The sequence below is a fragment of the Pagrus pagrus genome (genome assembly GCF_965226575.1).
Source record: "Pagrus pagrus genome assembly, chromosome: 24".
Taxonomy (NCBI): domain Eukaryota; kingdom Metazoa; phylum Chordata; class Actinopteri; order Spariformes; family Sparidae; genus Pagrus; species Pagrus pagrus.
In genome coordinates this window covers 17,559,799-17,584,948 of record NC_140206.1, presented here as the reverse complement: position 1 = coordinate 17,584,948, position 25,150 = coordinate 17,559,799, and the positions used below count along the sequence as shown (strand labels likewise).

Below are 25,150 nucleotides of genomic sequence, written 5' to 3'. Positions count from 1 at the left end.
GGTGTTTCTGATGACTTGTCCGTGGTGATGGGCTTCGGGGGAGGCTCCAAATCCTAATCTTGCCTAGGGCACCAAGACAGCTAGAGCCGGCCCTGCTTAAAAGGAAGTTTTAAATGTTTATGAAACAGTCTCACTTCAATATTGATGCCTGTAAATGCAACCCAATCACCAGAATAAATGTTAGGTAAGTATGTTACTGCCAAACAGAACAACAGATAAGTTAAACCTTTTCATTTTTTCTTTTTGTTGCAACTTTAAGTTTGTTTAGGTCAGGTCATGTCACAACACTGCACTTAGGTTTAGGCACAAAAACCACTTGGTAAACGTTGGGAAAACATCATGATTTGGGTTGAAATACCTGATTTAGTTGCCACACACATGGCTGGAAATATCCCATGGTGTCTTTGAAAACATCTGGTTCTGTTGCCACCAACAAGGCTTATGCCACGTACAAACTATCTCTGTGGTTTGCATAAACATTAACTCTTAACATTACATCCTGGCAACTGGGCTGCTATATGATCTACATAGGCAATTAGGATCATCAGTGAAAATATAGCCTATTTCTATAATGTTATTATAACAGGTCAGATTCTGACTTATCTGGGTTGGATAAATCATAAACTCAAGTGGTATGAGTTTCATCTTTGTCATAATATAATTATTTCATACAAAGCCATAAATGCATTTAACTCATTAACATGTATGTTGAAACTAGTTGAGTTTAAAAAAGAAAAAAATGCATCACCACAAAAGTGAAAACAGGTCTGTTCTTTTGACACCATGAAAAGATGATTTTTTTAAGATTTGTGGTTCTCACAGGACAGCAATGCTACAAACATATGATGATATTGTAGAATATGATGGTATATAAATTAGTTAAAATGAGCTCAACCTTAAACATCTACAGCTGGAAAATGCAACATAAAAAGTTACATTAATGCAACAATATTATTAATCCAAAAACACAGGAACTGCAGGAGTATATTTACTTTTCAAACTCTATGTACTGATAACACTTTACATACTTTTATTCACGTAACATTTTGAAAGCAGGACTTTGAGTTGTAGTGGAGAATTTTTAGTGTTATATTAGCACTTACTCTAAGGATCGGACTACTTTTTCCACCACTGCAACAACCTTTTATTTGCACAGCGACTATGATTTTATTTTCCTTTTGTTTCTCTAGGTGCAAGGATGATATATTTATTCATCAAATAATCCTGGTCACACCAGAAACTGGCACAGCAAAATGAATACTTGGTTCGGCTGACTCGGTGACATGACTACTTACAGACCTAGTCAGTCAGTCATCATCATCGACTCCTGTCTTATATATGTTTGTAAACCAAGGTTCCTTGATGGAGTAGTTTTTATGAGCGGTTAAACATAAATGAATGGTGTAAGACAGCTAATGAGCAACAATGTCTTCCTCATTTTGGACTCTCTGGGTTTCCTGCATCTCAAAGGTCAGCTCTGTCAAGATGACTTAGTATTGGTCTACAGGGCAAATTCACTTGTCAGTTCGACAGTTCGCAGAGTTAAAATTCAAGCAAATTTACTTTGAATTGCTCTATTTTCTTACTCGTGGCAATAGCTGGAAAAAGATATTATGCCAGACGAGCTGCAAGGAGCCATTTTATGTTTTTTGTTGTTTTTTTTTTTTTCAGTTGCTTTTTTAAGTTTTAAAACAAGTCCCCCAGCTATGTTAGTTATATGTTTTGTTGACTCTGAAACTTCTTCTACTATCCATCAGCGTGGGGGTAATGGATAATGGCTGAATTTTCAATTGTAGGTAAACTGTTCCTTTAAGGTAGCACTCAGGGAGGTTAGTCAAAGTAGGGGCCACCCCATGCCCCTCCTTGGACACACCACTGCCCACAACATGTTTTTGGCAAAAATGTAGTGGTATTTGCACATCAGGCAGAGGTAATTAATTAGCACTCTCTCAACAACAGAGGGTAAAGACATTGTGATTCTGAAAACTGATCTGGATAGCCAAACCTGCCGTTCTGTAATCTTTTAGCCAATTAACCTGAACATTCAGTCATAATCATACATTTTGACAATTGAATAATTAGTTACACGACTGAGTATTAATATGATTACAAAAAATGTTGGTTAAATATTTAATATTTATAAAGTAAAACATAAAATATTTACAGCTCCTCTGTTGTTATGATTTTTCAAATTAGTATAAATTAACTTATCTTCAATTTCTCAGTTGGACAGACAAACTACTTGTGTTTTAAAGTCATTATATTGGGCTTTGGCTTAAATTAATTGTATACATAAAAAAATAGATTAGGCTTATTAATCATTTCTCAATTATTATTTTTTAATCAATAATTAAAATAATGACTTTTCAAGCTTGATGTGTATTTTATATTTTTATTTTAGCCTCCAAAACAGCTCCCAGTGTTAAATATGTAACCGGAGCAGGGAGCAGGTGAAAAAGAGATAACGTGCTCTGCAGATTGTTCCAGGTTGGATGGAATGGGAAAGAAAAAAAGAAGAAAAAAAAAAGCGGTGCCGTCACAGTGTTTCCATTTATTTCTCACACCCTAAACACACACAATCACACACACACATACATTACAGTAACAAAACAGCGATGTACATGCAATCTGTGCACAGGTCGAGCCACATGAGATAAACACAGAGGCAGCTGGGAGAAAATTACTCTGTTATTGGGTCCTGAATGGAATTGGAACCCTGTGGGTGGTGATGACAGCTTGTGTGTTGTTTGGGTTGTGTGTGTTGTTCCATCTCATGGTTGCCACATCGCTGGCAGCTCCTCCAAGTCTGCGTCTCAACATTGTGTTAACACGACTTTACATGGAGCTCATGTCGCCACTGACAGTGACGAGGAACAGTGAGCAACACCCAGCTGTGTCTCTGCAGAGGGTGGATGCATGGACCCTGTGTGCGTGTGTCTGTGTGTGTACAAAGGGGTGAAACATAAAGCCACGGCTCTAAATCACCTGTAATAAAAACAAGCAAGGGGAAAATCTATAGAATTATTCATGGCTACTTTTTTTTGTTCAACAGAAAACTGACAGCGGGAGGCAGCAGCAGCGACAGACACGGGCCCCATGGTACATTTCTGAGATGAGAAAATAAACTGAATCAATACCGCTACTGTTGATGCCATGTGGCAGAGATTGATACTCTGCTGGTGCGTATGAAATATGCATGCCTTTCTAAATCCGAAAATATTGTTTTTGTAAAACCAACCCGTTAGGCCGCAGAAAACTTTTAGATTGTGTCACAGGCGGCTAATAATACACACGTCTCTGCTCTTTGTGGTGCTGATCGGTATCTGAAACCCAGGCTAATGTCAATCACTAGATGCCACTGTCTAATGATTACCTCACATACACAAGCATGTAACTCCCAGAATATCATGAAATGCTGAACTTAATAGATTTCTCCTGTGTTTGTCTTTCCCCAGGGGAGCACACATGCAGAGTTAGAGCTTGTTGTGCACCTGGATGTACAGCTGCACCGCTAGATTATTCATATGCATGTCAATAACATCATGTTGATTGTTGGTGGCTCTGCGACTCAAATTGTCAAACTAAGTTTTGACAAGGGATTCTAACTTTGGTGAAATCATTTGAGAGAAATTATGTACAAAAGATTGCTTCAACCTTTCTTCACATGTTTGCCAATCAATTGTTGTTCAGTCATTGTTCGTTAAGTTCACCGGTCAGTTTTGAACAGTTATCTCCCCTGTCAAAAGAGGGTTCAAATGTCCAGACATCTACAACCTTCAAAACTTACACCGTTAAATCTAACATGTTGTTTCAACTTAAAAATGCAAGTGAAAAGGCTGCCTTAGGTGAAAAAGGGTTGTTCTTCTAACATCACCGAATGTTGTCTTGATTAAATAGCCCTTGTTTAAACCTCTGTGTAAGTTTGGTTGATTTGGATTTGTTAATTGATTGAACTGCTTAGGTTAGTTGTTTGAACCTGCAAATCTATTCCAGCTTAATTGAAATAGTCTGTTGTGTAAACCTTTATGTTAAGTTTGGTTAATTTAGATTTGTTAATTGATTGAACTGCTTAGGGTAGTTGTTTGAACATGAAAATCTATTTAGAAAATCTAATTAGAAGGGTTTGGTCGTTTGAATTAAATTAATCAATTTATTGAACTTACCAAGCATTTCTTTGAACTTAAGCATCTATTTCACCATATCACCATGTGGCATGTTGTGTTAACTTTGACTTTGTCTATTGATTTACATTTTTAATTTATTGAACTCCAACTCCAGTTGTTTTCACTTCAAAATCTATTTCAGATTGGCTATTTGACCTAGTCATTCAAAATCATGCTTATCAAAACCTAATTAAAATTAAAATTGAAAAACTGATTTCACCAAATGAGTGTTACAGTAACTGATAATAAATGGCGGAAGCAAGCTTGTTTCAAAGACAAGTATGACAACAACTAGTTAATTTCCAACCACTTTAACATTTATTGGTGAACATATTTTGTCAAGACTTTGCTCAACGATGGAAGTATTAATGCGAAAATATAAGAGAGTGAGTGGCTTTACATGTTCAGCATTTTCTTCAACTACACATGTTCTTACCTGCCACCTTAAAACTGAAAATGCTAAAATAGCAAACAATAAGCAGAAACATCACTGTTTGGCATAAGTCTGCACCACTTAGTATCTGGATATAAACAAAAAAAAGCTGAAAAAAAGAGACTTGAACTAACATTTGTTTGCATGTTCAATCAATGAAGACCAAGACAGGGGGGAAACGGTTAAAAGGAATTTATTTATGTAGTGCAGGAGCTGGAGCTCACAATATTGGGAGCTTTGGTGGAGGAACAGGTGAGTGTGACACAGAGGGATCTTGGCTGGTGGCAGTGGTGCAGGAGGCTGGGTGGCAGGGTGGCTGTGGAGCTGGAGCTTTGGAGTTGCACAGGCTCTAGGAATTACAAGGAGATACAAAAACATCAGTCACGAGGGTAAGCAGAGTTAGACAAGAGTAAAAAGTCAGAAAAGGTACCACTAGCGATTTTGCCATAAATACCACAGCAAAGAGTGGAAACAATCTGTTAGCAAGTGGAGAGAAGACCAGGGTATTTGAGCAGGCGCTGATGATTAGATGAGCTGCAGGTGTGTGAGAGGCAGGAGCTCCAGCCATCCAGGGAGGCCACACCCAGCCTCTGCAGAGCACCTCTGAGAACACAATAAAACAAAACAAAAGCACGAAGCGCAGAAAAATACCGCACACAAAGTCCAAATCATCACAGAGGACTTTAGAATGTCTGTACAGTGTACTGTGCGAACCTGTTCCTTTGGATAGATACTGTTGAGGGCAAAAGACGACTACCTCAGCAAGTTCCTCTGCAAACAGTCTGCTCATTTAGAAATGTACAACAGAAACAGAAAAAATCTGCAAAGAATGTGTAAAAACAGATAGCAAAATAAGAACTTCAATATCAGAAACAGTTTTTATGCTCTGGCACGAGATAAGTCATCATAAAATATACTGACGTATATATATGTTGAACTTCTTTCCTATGAAATGTTATTTCCTGTTGCTTAGTTTTGGCATTTCTTTAATTAGTACACCTAATAGCAGCAGGAAACGCCAGGCATTTTTAATGTTTGAACGAGTCTTCAACAGGACGACGTTACAATTTTCCTGCCGTTTCTGACCGTGGATGTGTGCGGAGCCCAGCCCCTCCAATTGCCCATGATGCACTTCAACATCAGTCAAAAAAACATGATGAAGAAAGTGTTTTAATCCATGCACCCTCCTGTCCTCCAAAGTCAAGTTGACATAAATGACTAATTCAGTTTGACGTGGGTTTTTAATAGAATGTTTATTTTGTAGTTGAGATGTTTTTTTACTGGTACTTCAGTAAGTTCAGTAATCGTCGTTTATCTTGACATAGAATAACATGCTAAAATAACAAACAGGCAAAATTCTATTTTACAGTGAAGTGGCGCAGGTGTGAGAAACCCTGACAACTTTATTGACAATTTATCAAGTCTGCAAGGAGTCTTGAGTGGATTTTCTGCTTTTAAACCGGACATTAAATGAAAGATAATCCATAGTCCATAGCAGTATGGATGTAACAATGTCAATATATAATATGTATGTAAAATTGTATTACAGCTCATTTTGTAATAATTAACAGGTTGTAGTTTTCAATCAACAGGCTCCTGTTTGTATCCAAATTTGCACACACCTGGCACAAAGTCTGTGTATGACATCACTTTGTAACACGAAAAACAATCAAACCTTATGTCACATCCACATTTTACTACATAAGCGACTCCAACTGGTTTTAAATAAAGTACCATTGCATCACTTAGGTTGATTTTTGCAATCAGAACATCTTTCAGTGGACATTCCAATTAAGACAAGCTTTTATTTTAGCTCCTTGCGGTTCATTTCACCACCATTTTCATTTAACAAGCATTTGGTTTTAGATTAGAGCGCTGCCTCTACCTGTCAATCAAACACCAAGCCTCTCAGTGAAATCTGGGCTCATGCAGGAGTCATTAGTGTTTATCACGTTCGATAAAACATGGTCACTGTCGTCATCAATCATTAATCAATGAGTAACAGCTTTATATTAAAAGTTACATTGCATTTAATTGCCAAGCGTTGATAATTCAGTGTAAAATGAAGTTTATTTATTTGATGTGTTACTGTTTTGTATCAAAAGTTAAATTGTATTTAATAAATCTCTTTAAGTGATTAGGTTTCAATTAATTTTTACAACATGGATGTGATTCCTCACCAGGATTTGTGTTTTGGGGAAAGCAGTTTCATCTCCCCTGAAGAATCTCCATCTTGTCAGGTGGAGGGGTACGTGCCCCTGTGATCCTGGGAGCTATGTTGTTGAGGGCAATGGCTCCTGGTAGGGTATCCCAAGGCAAATTGGTCTCAGGGCAGGGTGCAATGTGCGCTGGGTGGCAGGCGAAGGCAGGGACCTGGTTGTCGTGACTCCTGGGCGTACATGACTGGCTCAAGGTACATGGAACATCAAGTCTCTGGTGGATAAGGAGCTAGTGCGGGAGGTGGAGCAGTACCATCTAGGTATAGTTGGGCTCAACTCCACGCACAGTTCCAGTTCTGGAAACCAACTTCTGGAGCAGGGATTGGAGTAGCCAGTCAGCTTATTCAGTGAGAGCAGCTCATGCATGGAATAACCACCTATTAGAAACTGTGAAGCATGTTGTTCATTTTAAAATCAATTGAAAATCATGGCTAAAACACAATCAAGTATGTGACCATACTTAATAACTCAAATATCCTAAAGTGTGCTTTGTTTTATGTTTTGTTGTCCTTGTTTGTAAGTGTTGTATGTGCTTTGCTAAATGTACAGTATTGCTGTTCCGTTTTAATACATTTTTGCAATTGCAGCTGTCATTACACCTGCCCAGTGACTGCAGTTGAAAATTAGCCAGGATGGATGTATAAATAAAATAAATAAACCTCTGTATATCCACTGCCTACATAGATTTGTGGTATAATCCTGAGTTAATGATCAGAGCAGGCCCGTAATTGAACATAAGTCAGCTTAAAAATAAAATTAAAATAACCCGCTTAGAGTGTGTCAAGGTACTGGCTGGTTTACGACTGCAAGATCTGTTGGTATTCATGGCCAGAGCACACTGCAAGGTGGCCTTGGGCTAAAATAAGCTGTGAGCCCCTAATAACCCCTATTGTATTGTATATGTTCTGTTGCCTTTAATGACTCAATAAACACATTTCACATGTTACACATGGGAGCTTAATTATATTGTGCCTTAAGGGTCGGAAACTAACCAGTGCTCCTGTGTTGAAACACTACATGGCCTCAGGTTTGCTGTTGTGGGACTTCAATTAAAAAATAAAAAATCATATTACATAGTACGTCATGATTGATTTATTAGCTGGATGAAGTGTTACTATGTTGATGAAGACCATTAATGCAGTTGAAATCTCCGGAAATGCTAAGAATTGTTTAAAGTGGTGTTGGTCTCGCAGACCAAAACTCTCTCACCTGTGCATGTTTCCACATTTCAGCTGTTTGGTTAAAATAAACTCTTATGGAAGCTGTCAAGGAATCTGTATAAGCCATCAACCACAGCCCATGAAGACACAATACAGCACTGCATTAGTCCATGTAGCACTGGTGACATGATTACCCTACCAAATAATTGAGCATGAAGTCAATAAGTTACCTGTCATTCCACATAACTTAAAGTTTACAGTTCTTGTTTTGCTTGTAATGAGTCACTGTGAACAATCAATGGATCAGAACTACAAGACAGAGTTGTTTGTTTTTTCTCAGTCTTTTACATTGACTTGATCTCCTCCATTTTCTTATTATGTATACTGTTACTCAGTGAGTGATATCACTCCGATTGGCTGTTCAGCAGACGTGTGCAGATGGAGAAGCTAAGGGTGCTTCAGCACCTGCCCCATTGCTGCTGATTTTAGTGCCCTTTTGTTAAGGGGTATTTTCATTTTATTTTCGTTTTCTAAGGCAGCATTTACAAAGTGACAACACAATCAGAAAATCAATACATCTAGCTTAGTTCTCTGCAACGTCATCACAGATGCAAAATTTGCTATAAAGTATGAAGAATGCAAGACTCCAGTCAGATAAGCAGAACAGATATACGTAAAAAAAAAAATTTAAAAATCATTCAGCATTTCTTCATGCAAACATCTTTTGTCAGTTTTAAATAATTATTATGTAGCTTGTTAGCCAGCTTGTCACTTTATTGTTGCCCATGTGAAAATAAATTAGTCACACTTGACAGATTTTTGGGCACATGTGCAACCAAAATAGTTGAACAATGTAGTCCCGGGTTAGCTTAAGGCACAAAAACCACTTGGTCAGGATGAGGAAAAAATCCAGTTTTGGCTTAAAATACTTTTTTTTTGCCAAAATCTCGGCTGAAAATGTCCCAATGTTAAAATATCTGCCTTTGCTGACACAGCAAACACAGTTGGAAAGCGTCTTGTTTGAAATATCCAGTGGTTCACACTAACAGATGTTAAAACGCTATCTCTGGCTCTGACATGAACGTCAACTTATATATCTGTAATATGAACATGATATGACAGAAATGTTGACGTAAGACATAGTACAAATTTGAACAATTCTGTTGTTTGCAGAAACATTGAATGCCAACCTTTTATTCTGGCGACTGGGCTGAGATTTAATCGCTTTCTTCCTCTGTAAAAAGGTATTTTTGAGTAATAATAATTATTTGTAAATCAAATAAATTGATTGGGATCATCAGGGGTGATCATGAGTTATGATTATTTAACTTTGTTCACCTTACTTTCTCATGATTAGGCCTCAGTAGCCTCTATAATGTATTCCTGGTTGAAGGACCAGTCACTGCCATCTCTGGATTGTTGAAGTTAATACTCATTTACATCATTTGGACATCATGCAAATTGTGTTACACTCAATCTTTTCAGTGTAGGCCCCCTTTCCTATTGTTTGAAAGAAAACTCCCTGGAGGGCTCTGTTTTAGTTTGCAACTTGCAGCAAAAATCACTTTCAATGCTCCTCCAGCTTCGAATCTCCATTACTTAAGAAAAATCCTCTAACCAATTACACAACTTTTCTACAACAAACTATGCTGAAAACTTGAACTGAATTTGTCATTAGCTATTAAGACTACAGGCCTCAGTCCCCCTTAGCAGATCTTGTTTTAGATGTAACAGGGATCCTGACAATGTCTTAGCTTTTGCTTTGCTGGATTTAATTGATGCATTTGTTACAAGAAGCTATGATATTTTAATGCAGAGCCTCAAAACATTGCTGGTCTCTCAAGACACATGCTAGATTGGTTTAAATCTTTTATGTCCTGAAGGCTTACTCAGTCTGGGGAATGTGTCAGTTCTCATGCTATTAATAACATATGAGTGATCTCACCAGGTCCCTTACTGGCTCTGTGGCTCCTTTCTTTATATTTACTCCCATCAGGGAAACAGTAACAATCAAAAAATGTTTTTGTTTTCGTGCTGCCGTTCCTCTGCAGGTAACTGTGATCTGAAGGTAGAAACAAAAACATTTGAAAGCATAACAATACAGTCATCTGATGTACGCAGAGGGAAGTGTAAGCAAATAAAAGAAGGACTGAAGATTGTGACAAGCAATTCTCTCTCTTGAAATACATGTATGTTGGTAAACTGTAGTTACACCACTTTGTCATGCATTTCAGCATCTCACAAAGAAGCTGTGTGCAACACCTTCCATCCAGAAAGCTTAACGCCAGGTTTAGACAGGACGCTGAAGCGCTCCGAAGCGCAGCGCTCGGAAATTCTTGCGCGAGCCACGGCCCTTCTGTTCACACCAGACACGAATTTCTCCGCGCTGGCAAACGGCTCTGCTCGTCAGCTGTTCTGTAGTCACACTTGGAGCTGTTTTTTCACCATAGGAAAGTAAATAACCGCATAAAATCACAACGCAATGTTTTCCTGACAACTGTAAATGTATGTCCACTTCATGGTAATGAGTAGTTTTCTGTCAATCGGGGTGTTTAATTATCGAAAATAGTTTTATTTTGAAAAGTGTTTCATTATGATAATCGACAGGATTTCTCGTTGTTGCTTTGTTTGACTTCTTGCCCGGCTTGACACATTTGGCCGCGGCACGTGAAAAAATTAGACCAGATGCCGAAATGATCGCTGCACAGCGCGCGCCGGCAGCGGAGCAGAGCGCCGTGGCGCTTGCTATCTGAACGACACCATCGGTTAACATGGGCGCCAAAATGAAAATGACTACGCTCCTCGGCGCTTCGCAGCCGATCTGGGCGTTTCCGCGTCCTGTCTGAACCTGGCGTAACGCATGAAACAGTTGGGTTTAGGCACAAAAAGTAATCATTAAAATGTCATCTACCATAGTTCCCCATATTGCACCGCCATGTTTCTACAGTAGCCGAGAACAGACAAATCGAACACTAGCTCCATAGTTAGCCTTTTGCATTTATCATGTTTTAAGCATTCAACGTAAGGGAGGGTGAGATGAGATTTGTTGCAACCTCACTGTAAGACGACACTAAATTGTACACACTGGACCTTTAAAGCCTTCAGGATCTGTGTAAGATGCCAAGGGACATGACAAAATGTTGGCATTGGACACCCTGGGATTAGCTGGGCTTTCACACATGCATAGGTGTTTTCACTTATCTGTGCTTAGAATTATATAACTCAGCTGTTGCTGCATCCAAAATCTCATATTACACGTACTACATTCCCAATATGTGTACCATCATTCCACATTCTTTTGTGTCGACAGCAGCTCATGCAGATGCAGCTTCCGGTAGCTCCTTCAAATTTAGTTACCTTAGTTTTTTTTACTTTATTGCTGAAACAAGCATTACCTATAACAGAATGAATTAATCAACATTGGATAAGAAAGCACAGGTTTTTGGATTAAGAGAAGTGGACTTTGAGACGATCATTGTCCACGACATCTTTCAGCATCTAAACTGATCCAGAATAATGTCCACCACCGGATGTTGAATGCATCATCACTGTAGCTTGTTTAAGCAGGTCTTACATTTAGATGAAAGCAAAACCAAGCCGGGGATGAAAACCTGTGTCTACTGCAGAGTCAATTGACCCGGGTGTATATGCAGAGTTGACACATTCCCATTGCACACAAAAGCTAAATCTTGGCGGGTTTAAGTGGGATTTCTGACCAGTGGAAAAGGGGTATACGTCACACTCTGCCACCATTCTCAAGAGGAAAGTGCTCTGGTACAAGTAAAATGTTACATTTAAATACATGTAGCAGATACAACATTATGGACTGGAAGGAAAAAGAAGAGACACCTTTCAAAAGTTGACAAGTTAAAAATAGGAATTAAGGAATGTTTTTCAAATGTTGAGGCTCTAAAAAAAGATGTTTCTGTATTAATTAGAATAAAAGGCAAATCTTCAATCTTCCTTTGTTAATTTGACTCCACGGTTTGTCACTGTTAATCTGTCCTTAGATAGTGTTACATAGGTTCCGAGCTATATGGGCGCTGAGCCCCGATAAGAAGAGTTTTTAACTATTTGGTGACAGTAAAGTCTGTGGGCGTCATTAAGTAACCAGCAACCATTATTTTAATTACAAATAATGCATTATTAATGTAATGAGTATTATTTATGTTTAAGATACACAAAGACTAAAATAAACATGTTTTCCGAAAGACCTACGCTTTGCTACCAGACCTGTTGTTGATATAAATGATGATGCTGAGATATATATAGTCATAATTATGGGATAGAAAGTCGAAATTATGAGATAAAAAGTCAATCATGAGATTGAAAGTAATAATTGTGTTTTTAAAAGTCAAATAATTAATGAATTTTGACATTTTATCTAAAAATTGTAACCTTTATTTCATAATTTTCTTTTCTTTCATAATTTTGAATTTTTCTAAAGTTAATTATTTTAGAGACCCCCGAAATTATGACTTGAACTCAGGTGTTACATATCAGTACAGAGTTGATAAAACAATGGCACTTCTGACATGAGTCTCAACTCTCTTTGTGTACAGTATTTAATTAAATTCAGCTAACAGGTCAATTTGAAATTGTATCCTTATTCTTTGATATGCAGGCAATGTTTATATTTCAAATGTTGTACTATATTATGTTTTTAGGCAGCTGTGTTCATAGTAAGGTACTTTATGCAGTATCACCACGTTCAGAAGCAGAAGTAGTAGAAGAAGCACAGTTTTGGAGAAAGTAGACATCATGAACATTTAACTCCTACTCCAAAAGTAGGACTCCACCTGTGTTGAGCTCCACCCCGTATTGCACAATGCAGTAAGGAGTTATCACAACCTGTGTTCAATAATCACAAATAAATCACCTTGAATAGAATAGTATGTATCTTTAGTGACGCACCGCTCAGCATGCAATTATCATTTAATTCCCTGAAAGCCTCCTTGCTGGTTGAAGAAGCATAGCCATAGTAACTGGTGTCAGCCTCACCTCAACTGGCATATGCAATACCTGACAGCAGGCATGATGAACGTTACGCTTTAAGTGAATTGTTATTAATGTTTCTGTTGCTGTTGTATCACTACTGCATTGCATTATTGCAATGCGTAGTCTCAGGGCATTGCTGTAATATTTCCCTGTCATGAGTATGCACTTCATGTAGTAGAATATTTTGGACATACTAATAAAGCCTTACAAACTGTTTTTAAAAATACTACATAGCAATTTTCATTTTGGACTCACATAGCACTATATTTGAAAATGGCCTATGGTCTAAGCTGTAAATTGTCTTATCTAGCATGGCTGTCACCAGCTATGAAAAACAAAAATTGCAAAATAAGAAAATATAATTAAGAAAAGTTCTAAATGGAGTTGTAAATGTCAGATGAATCCTTTAAGTGTCTCCTGGCAGCTACAGCAGGAGTATGGATTTCAAATCGCACAGTGCAGCAGGCTGCAGTTGTGAAGTTAAGACCATCTGTGGTTGAAATAAATCTAGTCATATCCAAGTAACTCACTACTGTTCAGAAATTCCAGTCCAGTCAGTCAAGTCCAGAAATTACTTTCTATAGGTAATAGGTAGCCATTACCTATATTTCTTACCTATAATTCTCCTCCCCTACTGTCTCTGCATCTTAAACTGAGCTCTCAATAAGATAAGGCAGCTAACTGTGTGGGAGAGATTAAATTAAGAACAGAGATGAGAAGAAGAGAGAGGAGGAGAAGAGATAGGTTGAAAAACCTGTCTGTGTGATTTTATTCATGAAAGAATAAAACAGAGTCAGTGTCAAAGAAAGACATGCCAGTCAGGCAAAGTTTGATAAAACGCCTGCATGGGTGTATCAAGTCTGTTTTGTGCCTTAACCCCTCATCTAGCTGTGTAAGATGTGTAATTGTGTTAATGTGATGTGCAATTACTTCAGAGTGTTTCAGAAAACACTTTAATGCTTAATTTTGTTATTTAATTTGCACAACTTCTTGTATAATAAACATTCAGAAGTGACTATTCAAAAGAATGAGTATTTAACCAGTACATATTCCATAACTGAGTTTGCAGAACATGTTGTGACACTTTACTTCAATGCATTGTGGACAGCTCACAAACTGTAGTGTAGGTCATCCATAAAATTTGCATGAAAGCATTCTTCTGCCCTACGATGAACATCATGTCCACTCTGCAAACTCCACAAGAACAATTGGTGGACTTCATTTATGCCTTCCATTATTTACATCCTGAAGTAGTTGGTCCATTTCATGTGATGGATTAACCCATCCCTGCAACAAGCTCTTCAAATTAAATGGAATATGTTATTTTTTAACTGCCTTCTCTGGAAAGTGTTTTCTGATCTGATGCCCCTATCAGCAGGATGGCATAATTTGTCTGTGTCGTCCAAAACTGTTTAAAAATAAATGTGTTGTATGATGTAACAACTCTATTGTAAAAGTTTAGTTTATGCACAAAAATCACTTGGTTACATTCAGGGATGGTTACAAAAACCATCATGCAAGTGAGGGAACAACTGTTGTTATAGTAGAAAGAAACCAGCATTGCCTGTCGATGGAATATAGCAAAGGAACAGTGCAAAGGAACTGTTTAAAAGTCTGTTTTCCATCCACTCTGTCCTCCTCACTCTGTGAACTATGTTGCTCTATGATAACGCCATCTGACTTCCTCCTTTGCTCGCATCATAATACCTACTGTCGCTAAATAGCTTTGTCTCATGAACAAAGGCTATGTGTCTGAAAACTTACTGAAACAACTGAGGCTGTTGTTCATCTTGGGAGGACAGTCTCAGTGACTGAAGACTTAACCCAGTTGCAAGAGTTAGTGTTGGCAATATACCATACATTTCTGCAAATCACAGATGTGTTGAAACTTTACATTTCTTCATGTTGCAATTTTACCTTTCATTACATTTCTCATTAGAATAATGAAATAATGATAATACATTTTATTTTATAGCTCTTTTCAAGCAACCCACTTTGTTAGAGTTGGGAACAGATCATGTTTTGGCTTAAAACACCCAGTTTTGTTGCCACAAATACAACTGGCACAACAACCACAAACACACTGATGTCTAGTTAAAATATCCAGTGGTTTCATGCTTACAAATTTTGAAGCACAGTCTCGAACAGTGATCTCTGGCTTGGCGGCCGTCTCACATAATTGTAACACCACCACCATCCTCACCTTCATCTGACAGATGAAAGTCAACGTTACTCAGGTCCTGAAAATATACCTGGCTGTGTGCTTAAAGAGTCTGCAGACCAACTGACTCGTGTCCTCATGGATATATTTAAACACCTCACTGAGCCAGATGGTCATGCCCTCCTGCTTCAAGAAAGCCACCATCATCCCGGTACAAAAAAACAATTGTCACCTGTCTTAATGACTACCATCCTGTAGCACTCACACTCATAATGAAGTGCTCCGAAACAGACCACATAGTCTCAGTGCTACATCCATCAACTGACCCACTCCAGTTTGCTTACCACTCCGCTGAGGATGCCGTACCCTGTGCACTTCATCTGAGCCTTGAACATCTGGAGGAACACAGCACCCATGTCGGAAAGCTGTTCATGGATTTCAGTTCTGCATTTAATACAATAATCCCCCTGCACTTGGCAAGCAAACTGTGCCCGCTGGGTCTGAGTCCCCCCATGTGCAACTGGATACTGGACTTTTTTCACTGACAGACCCCAGTCTGTATGTGTGGGAAGAAACACCTCCAACACCGTACTGCTGAGCACCGGCTCCCCACAGGGCTGCGAGCTGGGCCCACTGCTCTTCACCCTGATGACCCATGACTGTTGTGCAAGGTTCAATACAAATATCATCATAAAGTATGCGGACGACACAACAGTGGTGGGCCCAGGGAGGAGGTGAAACATCTGGTAGACTGGTGTAACCTCAACAATCTTGACCTGAATGTCGATAAAACAATGGAGATCATTGTCGACGGAAGAGGAAGCAGCCCACCCATACTCCTCTCCTCACATAGACATATTGCCCACAGCCGCTACCTGTACAAAGGTACCAGAACCATAAAAGACCCCACCCATCCTAACTACAGACTGTTCGCCCTTGTGTGAGCTGACCGATCAGAGCAGACTGGGTATTTGGGTTTGTGGCCTTAAAGTAGGGGTCTCAAACTGCCGGCCACCGGGCCATTAGATGAAGAGCTGCAGGCACCAGACTACACACGTTCTGCTTCTCAGTGAGGTAACAACTCCTTTTCCTTCATTAACCTTATCAGGTTCCCTGTTAAGACTGACTTTAAATCTGACCAATGCCAAACAGGCGCGCTTTTAACTTCGACAACAAATCCTCTGCCATCGTCTTGTCAGTCAGATCTCTCCACGCTAAAAGTTAAATGTGACTCCTGTTGTGCTACAGCTCTGCTGCTGGCCCCACTGCTGCACGGAGTAGACACCTCCAGCAGTTTGTAATTGTAGCATCAAAACAAATAGACATTGGACGTTTACATGCATGCCCATAACACCCTCTTATTATGTTAATGCCATTATGCTCACATTGCAGTAAATATGTGGTGTGCACCGATCGTAATCACATAAATAAACATGTTTTAGAACATGTGTAGTTGTTGAAATGTGATTGTGAAGTTGCGCATGTGTCCAGCTCTATAAATAAACATAAAGATAAAGTGGAATTGTACTGGCTGGATTATGGAGTTATTCTTACCAATATCTACCATCCACAACTGTTTGTAGGATATTTTTCAGTTGATGAAATCCCAATATCAATCTGCGAAGGCAGAAGAACAGTTGTGCTTGCCAGCTGCAGCCTCTTTTGAGGGATATAGGTGCGCATTCTCAAAGCGCTGCGTAATTATGCACACCTCTTTCAATGTGGGTATCTTGATTAAATCTTATGCAGCCTCTTGCCAAATTGGTACACAATCCTCTGTGCTTTTGTGCACACCAAACTGATTGGCTATAGCACAGCTTCCAAGTTTCTACAGTGCAAAACATCAGGAATAGCCTACAGGAGAGGTATGTATGTATCCGATTTCCACGATTCTGTCTGGATAATCGAAATACATACAGGTAAACGGAATTGTTGTTGAGTAAACCTGATATCTGGGATGAGATTGGTTGTGTTGCATTACCCACAATTATTTCAATTGGCGGTAGATAAGTTGTAAAGTGGCCCCAAATTATTATTTTTTTTATGGAAATTCTGAATGTTTCAGCTTCAATATGTAAATAAAGCTATCCTTTCTTGGTACTCACACACTGTCTTTTTTCTCCATAGCTGCTTTGGTCAAGAAATTATGGAGGAACCTTCATGACACATACAGTGGGTACTAGTTTCATTTGGATGATTTCACGCGAGATTCACGCGTGAGTCACGGGAGAGTCACACAGATTTTTTGTGGAGGAGTAATTGTGTTTTCACCAGAAGCTACAATGTGCCCAAACAACCACCAGGTGGCATCTGTGAGCAGCAGGACGCCTCCATAAGACAGCAGCACGGAGCAGTGAACACAAATGGGGAATGCAATATAATAATAATACAGTATAGGCTAGTTTTTCAATGAGACAAATGTAGCGACGGCAGCTACAGTATACGTCTCACTCTCTTTTTTCGGTCCTCAGTCTCGTCAGCTCCAAACACACCCGTCTGTATTTTTAAAATGAGCGAACTACTGTACAGTAGTGCCGCAGATTTCTCATTCCCCACCTTGTTTGATTGAGAGTGTTGCTGGATGATTTCTCATGAATGAACGGGCAATAGCCTGTGTCACTTTCGGGCTGGGCGATAAAACATAGGATATCCTGAAATAACTTTTCCTCGATAGAAATAGGCAACAAGACGCGGCCGATACAAAGTTGATAGGTTGCATAATTTCAAGTCAAGCGGGGAGGGGGGGGATCCTTGTACCTGGGTTACTGTTACCAAGGATACGGAAATAAAAGTTGCGAAGCTCCGGACAGAGTTGCGGTGATTGTATCCACTTTATGATAGGCTACATTATGAAAACACATAAGTCTATCACAACAAGGGATTTTCCAGATCAAACCCGTTGGATTATCACGCTGATTATCCATACGAGAGGTAGACTGCCGGTTCTCACGGCCCGGACTTCTGCCAATAGTTTTTTTTTTTTTTTTTTTTTTTTTTTTGGAGGGTGTGTGTGTGCCGAGCGGACCCGTTTAGAGAGACACACGTCTGTATGGGACAGGCTTTTATTTAATTTAGAACAAACCTTATGCTCAGCAAAAATTTCTTAGGGCGCCGGATCTGAACCCGATCGAGTTAGTCTGGGCTTCAATGAAACGCTACTTTCGCTGTGAGGCCAAACCCAAGAACAGAGATGAACTGATCTCCGCAATAGAGTCATTTTGGAAATATAAGCTCACCAAAGAGGCCTGCAACAAATACATAGATCAGGTTGAACAGGTCATAGCATTAAAGGGAGGACCGACTGGCATGTGACTGCATGGCAGACGGCGAAAAATGCCCAGGGCCGAAGGATCTCCTGCTGAAAGACTGATGCGCACACTACGCAGATCTGGGGACACACTCTGCTTTAAATTACCTACTGTATATCATACTGCACTGTTCTGTATACCTGTCGATTTTTTAAATAAAAATGTTTTATTTGAAGCACGTAGGCTACCATGTATATATCTTATATTTTTGGGAAGTCTGAATTCCAGTCACTACACATCTTATGAACGTGATGTAAAGTAATAACTTTATTTTTTATATATATATTTTTTAAATGCAGCCTCTAAAACTAGAATGAAAAATATTTTACTATGTTCCACCTTCTCGGCTCTATTGAAAGTAATGAGCTTAATAGACATATTAGCGCCTCCATTTATCTCTGACCAATAGGTGTGCTTGCAATAATTGCTGTGACGACAGCTGGACACAATGTAACACATTAGCGACACATTAGCATCCTCCATTTATCTCTGACCAATGGGTGTGATTGTGGATACTTCACTCAAGTACATTGTCAGACAAAAGTCCTGCCCCCCACAGTACTTCACACAGCTGTTTGCTTTGAACAGAAAAACCGGTTCCTACAGTAGCTCTCCTCACACATTTCAGTTCATAAGTGAAGAAAGTTCGTCCTGTTTCATGTAATAAATTTCACATGTAAGGGGAGCTGAACATACAGCCTCCATTCAGAACTCCAAGACACATGTGCCAGACGCACAGAGGCATGCGTAAAACACAGATTGAGACCACTTCATGATTTTTAGTTATTTTTTTTAGTTCATTTTCGTTTCTTTTGGATTTTTGTGCGTATTACTGAGCCGTTTTGGTCCATGTTTGTAAGCCTTTTTTCCCCTGGATTATATTTTCTAAAGTTGCAACAATATAGTAATATAGTAATATATATTGTTTTCGTTTCATTTCGTGAAGTTAAAATCAATCAATCCATTTTCTTTGAAACTATGAGATTGTACAGCACCTAAAAACCAAAGCACCAGTTCACTGTAGCGATTTTCATACACCAGAGACAATTGCTGTAAGACTGCAAGGGAAGCTCAGCTTCCCCTAAAATGTCACCCAAAAAAAAAAAAAGTGGTGAAATATGTACTGCTGTGTGTACATTTCATTGACTAAATACGCGCTAGAAAGCCTTCATCTTTTGTTCAGAATCAGCTACTTAGGCCTATCACAGGTAACCGGCGCAACTTCCTTCTCATTCATCCCCGCAGCGCCACAGCGCTTTACACAGTCGGACGCTCAGCTTCTACTGACTTCAATGGGGAAGCGTAGAGCGGGTTGTTCCACTGCAGCGAAACTAGACGCTCATTGGATAAATGCTGGGCTTTGTCCCGCCCATCGGACGCTCAGCGTCTCTGGGGGTCTATGGGGCAGTGGGCTGGCCTGGACGCTCGGCTTCTGCATGATGATTGGATGAGCTGTCTGAGGCGGAAGCCTTTTTTGATTGACAGCTAAATGAGCGAATCAGCGATCTTGAAGAATAAACATCCACCGGAGCATTTTCCAAGTTTTTCATTCTGTTGTTCTGAACTGATCCGGAGACTTTACCGATCCCCAGCGATTGTGTCTTTGTTAAAAACGACTAGCGTTGTGTTTGGCGACTGTTCTGTCACTCTGCGGTTTCTTTCCCCAACGAGCAGCGGCAGCTGCGGAGCTTCTCCCCCCGTCACGATCACTCACACTCACAGGCGGTCACACTTCACAGTAGCCTAAAAATGAGCTTCCCCTCCTTGAAAGACCAGCAGCCGCCACTGTCATACACACACCCAGTCTCGCTTTCAATAAAACACCCTCGCATTCTATTACAATCAGTGAAATATATGAAAACACAATTTAAAAAATGACAGTTGTTGTTGCTCTAGTTTTTTGTTTGGATAAGCTTCATATTTAAAGGGGACATATTATGCAAAACTGACTTTTTCCTTGCTTTAGTATGTATATTTGCGTATCCGGAGTGCCTCCCCACCCCCTAAGCATGAGTTTTGACAACTAAGTCAATATTTTGTACCTGGCAGAGTCAGGAATTGAGTCTCTAAACGAGCCGTTTGGATTTCACCCGGATTGTGACGTAACAGTCCGGGTGATTTGCATACTCTTTGCGTATCTCCTCCCACATTGCGGCAGCTACCTGAACGAGGATCCGCCATTTTTTTCCCCTCGCTAACTTGTACGCAACAGCCTGAACACTACCATGTACAACCCGAAAGCCAAGCACTGCTGCTCTGTCGTCGGATGCACGGATCCTCATGTTTCGCTACATCGCCTCCCTACCAAAGAGGATATCAGAGCGAAGAGGCTACTTTTTATTTATCAGGGTCCCAGCTTCAGTGAGCAGAAGCGTTATGGTCTGTGCCAGTCACTTCACCCCGGACTGTTTCAGCAGCCAGGGTCAGTACAACGCTGGACTGGCAACGAGATTGTCCCTTAAAAGATGGATCCATACCCGCTGTCAGTGATGGAACTGTAAGTATTTAAAAAACAGTGTAGTTTGTGTTACTTTGGCCGTTTAGCACATGAGCTAACGCTAACCGTGGGTGTAAATATGAGGCTGAGCCAACATTACATGTGAAGTTATCAACGTTGGGCTTACTGGCCGTAGGATTCACGATAATGTTAATGATACGAAACGTTTATTTGTCATATCAGCACTCTTTTAAAACATGACGGTGAATTGAGACAATGAATTAGGATATTGAAATTTTATCGCTTCTAACCGGCCGGTGAACCACTGCTCGGCCGTGAACATGGGGAGGAGACGGGGTGAAATGTCTCAGTTGTTCGCGGACAGTGAGCTGCTGCTCGGCGGTGAACAAACAGAGGAGACGGGGTGACATCGTCTCAGTTGTGTGTGTCAGTTGTTCGCGGACGTTTCGCTGCTGTTCCGCGGTGAACACGCAGAGGAAACGGTATGAACTGGTCTCTGTTATTCTCGGCCAGTGAGCTACGTTCATTCATTAGCATGGTGTGCTAAAGGACAGTGTGTAAGCAAACTTCTAGAAGAGTGTCTTGTCTGAATGCACTGCTGACTGTGTGACAGCCCGAGGACCTGCTGTAGTTTGGCAGATGTCATGGTTCTGGGAGACTGTCCTCTGACCGTTTTTCTGTGTGTTGGTATACATGTAATACGTGTGTAGCGTTAGCCGTAGCGTTAGCTGTAGGCTACAGCTAACGGTACAGCTAATGCTACAGCCTGTAGCGTTAGCTGCTGGCATGAGAGACCTGAGAGCACCAAAACGTTATCTGCAGTAAAGCAATCACTACTTTGTTTTGGAGCCGGAGACAGGGGCTACCTGCTACATGTCTGCTGTGCTACTATCAGTTATATGCAGGCACGGACACTGAAAAGCTGCGCCGCGCAGTGTATTGCTCGTTGTTGTTGTTGTTGTTGTTTTGTTTTTTTTTCGTTTTTTCTTCTCTCAACTTTATTGAAAGTTGCTGTGTGTCGCTCGTTGCCATGGTCCCGCGATGCCGTCCTCACGTCCTCCGGTCGGCAGGAAGAAGTGGGCGGCGCACGCAGTAGCTCATTAACATAATGAAAAAAAAGTCAGAATCCGGCTGCTGAGAGCAGGGGGGTGTTCCAGAAAGGAGGTTCAACAAACTCTGAGTCTATCCCTGAACTCTGAGTTGACTTACTCTGAGATGGGAAACTCTGAGTATCCGGTTCCAGAACGGCTGATCTGAATTAGTTCAATCAACTCTGAGTATGTTCACCTTGAGTTACGCGCGTGCACAACCACTATAAAAAGCCATCGTCAATGGAGCCCTGATACCACGATCGTCACCATGACATCATACAAAAAGAGATCTAGTTATTTTACACCCATGGAGCTTGAGGTCCTAATGCAGGCATACGGAGAATATGAGCACATATTTCGGCGGAAATCAAATACAGCTGCAGCGGCGAAGGAGAGAGAAAGGGCATGGGAGGAAATTGCTGCCCGAGTCAACGCGTAAGTTAGAATTATTCCATTGACTTAACATTTAACTGTAAGATCGTAGCATATAGGCCTAGTGATGAATGTAAATAGGAATAAAATCTGATTTCCATTTAGGTGCAATCCAACGGGGGAAAAAAGAACTTGGAAGCAGCTAAAACTAAAATATAAAAACATTATTCAAAAAGGTAAGGCATGTTTTGCTTGGCGATTGCACCTCACTTTGATTTTAATTATTATTATTACTATTTTTTAATTGACTAAGGCTGTTAAAGTAAATATTAATTCAATGACTACTTCAAATAGCCTAGCAATGTAAACCCCTAACCAAATTCTGTTTTAACACGTCCTCCCACTTAATACACCACTTAGTAGATTAAAACGTGATACAATGTTTACACATTTTTATTTTATAAGTAGGCTACATTTAAAATGTGACGATGTGTACAGGAACACTCAATAAAAAACTAACTTAAAATAAATAAATCAGCATTTGAGTTCTGCTCAGCCAACAGAAAGAAGGCAGAGGCCCGAAAAACGGGTGGAGGGCCACCTCCACCACCTCTGACGGAGGCTGAGGAGATGGCCCTCAGCCAAAACTATGGCCGACCGGTGGCTGAAGGCATCCCCGGGGGAAGCTCATCTGAGCCTGTTACCCACCAGGACACAAGTGCTTACATCAAATGCAAGTATACACTTGTGTCATTTATATTACTCATTCATATTTTATTTGTATTTTTATGTTATATATTTTTTATATATATATATATATATATATATATATATATATATATATATATATACTCCCCCTACCCAACAGTTGTGGACGGTGTCATCTGCCTTGTTCAGCCTCCGACTGAAACAGTTGAACACCATGCAGCTGTAAGTATTCCATGCTCAGATCTTGCTGAGATGGTAGTTAAAAGTAATCTGAAATAGTTTCTTTTCCTGCATCACAGGAGGAGGAGGATGATGGTGGTGACGATGATGACGAAACACTGTCTGCTGCCACAGGGAGAGATCCAGAGAGGCCTACTGAAGTGTGTCTTAATATTATGTATAGCTACTGGCAGTGGTCTACCCATTCACATTCCTTTACATTGTCGAGTAGTTTGACATGTAGCCTACACTGCAGTGATGAGCATAGATAATGGACGAACAACTAGCACATTCTTGTCCTTCAACAGAACATGGCTGGGCATCACGAGGAGGGTCCATCAACTTCCACAGCACAGCTTGATACAGTGAGATTTTCGGTCAATACCATGTTAAATCTGTATGTAGAACTCGAGCAATTAAATGTTGTTCATATGTTTCCCAGTTACCAGTGAAGGAGTTGTATAAAGTGCGCCTCTTGAGGACTATTCAGAAAACTGAAAAGGAAATGGTCTATCTGGATCGAAAGATAAGAAAAACAGACCTTGAAATTCTATTACTGGAACGCCAGTTGAGGTGGGTGCATTGGTGAAATAGGTGAATATGTTGGAACTATATTACAAATCCTAACTGTTGCTTTTGTACTTATAGGGAATAAAGAGGAACCAAAATTCCTGCATATTAGGTCTCTTACAGCCCTTCCATCCCGGACATCTGCAGGGTGGATGGGGTGGTCATCCTCAAGGTCATTTATTTGTAGGGCAGGGTGTTGCTCTCCTCTAATAGTTGCAATATTATGGAGAACAACACAGGCCACAATGATGTCGCATGCCCTCTCTGGGGTGACCCTGAGCTTACGCAGGCACTGGAACCGGGATTTGAGTATGCCAATGGTCATCTCAACCCGGGCTCTAGTCCTGCAGTGGGCCACATTAAAACGTTGTTGGGGCCCAGGGTCAGGGTAAGGAGTCAACAGAGAGGGCTGGCATGGATAGCCTCGATCCCCCAATAGGTAGCCATCAAACTCTCCTGAAATTATAGAGGACACATTTGAGTGCATTAAAAGGGGAGACAAAGAACATTTGTACAAAGCTTTAGCTTCCTTACCACGTGCAAATCTGTTGCTCAGGCTACACTCCCGGTAGATCCAGGAATCATGCACAGAGCCGGGCCACTTGGCATCTACATTTGTTATTATGTAGGCTGCATCACATATGATCTTCACAGTGCAGAGGATGACATGAGTTAGTTGTATTGTACTGTATACATTTTCAAGTAAATATTTTTTTAAGATGGTAGGTCATATACCTGGACATTGATGCTGTGAAAGGATTTTCTATTCACATAGTCCCCTTCATTCTCTTTTGGCGCAGCAATAGGAATTTGCGTCCCATCTATGCATCCTATCACATTTGGAAGCCCTGCAAAGTGACAGCTAATTAAGCTACTGACCCCACTCTAAGGTCGCAGCAGGATGTAGGCTATATCATAATTTTAAAAAAATATCAGTCACCTGCAATCCTGTGAAATTCCTCTTTGATGTTTCTGACAGGTTTGTGTCCGGGGAACACCACCATGACTGGTAACAGGCGTTTCAGTGCGAGGGTAACTTTCCTCACCGCTCTGCACACTGTTGCCTTTCCGATGTGCTCTGCATCCCCGATATTGTACAGAAAACTACCGTTTGCAAAAAAACGTAGCGCTATGCATACAATTTGCAGCGATGTGAGTGCACGTCCGCGGTGTGTGAGGTTGGATATGTGTGGCCGGAGAATGTTCTCAAGATAGATGATACTTTGTGATGAAAAGCGGTAACGTTCAAAGAGATATTCCTCTGGAAATGACAGGACATCCAATCTGGGT

At 40.3% G+C, this 25,150-nt stretch overlaps 1 long non-coding RNA gene across 1 annotated transcript; it reads left to right on the top strand.

Annotated features, from left to right (window-relative positions):
* Positions 1–22,528: 22,528 nt before the first annotated feature.
* LOC311253173 lies at positions 22,529–23,458 on the top strand. The gene is made up of 4 exons (XR_014621631.1): positions 22,529–22,599; positions 22,920–23,096; positions 23,232–23,293; positions 23,371–23,458. It is a non-coding gene; the product is annotated as an uncharacterized lncRNA (long non-coding RNA).
* The last annotated feature ends 1,692 nt before the right edge of the window (positions 23,459–25,150 follow it).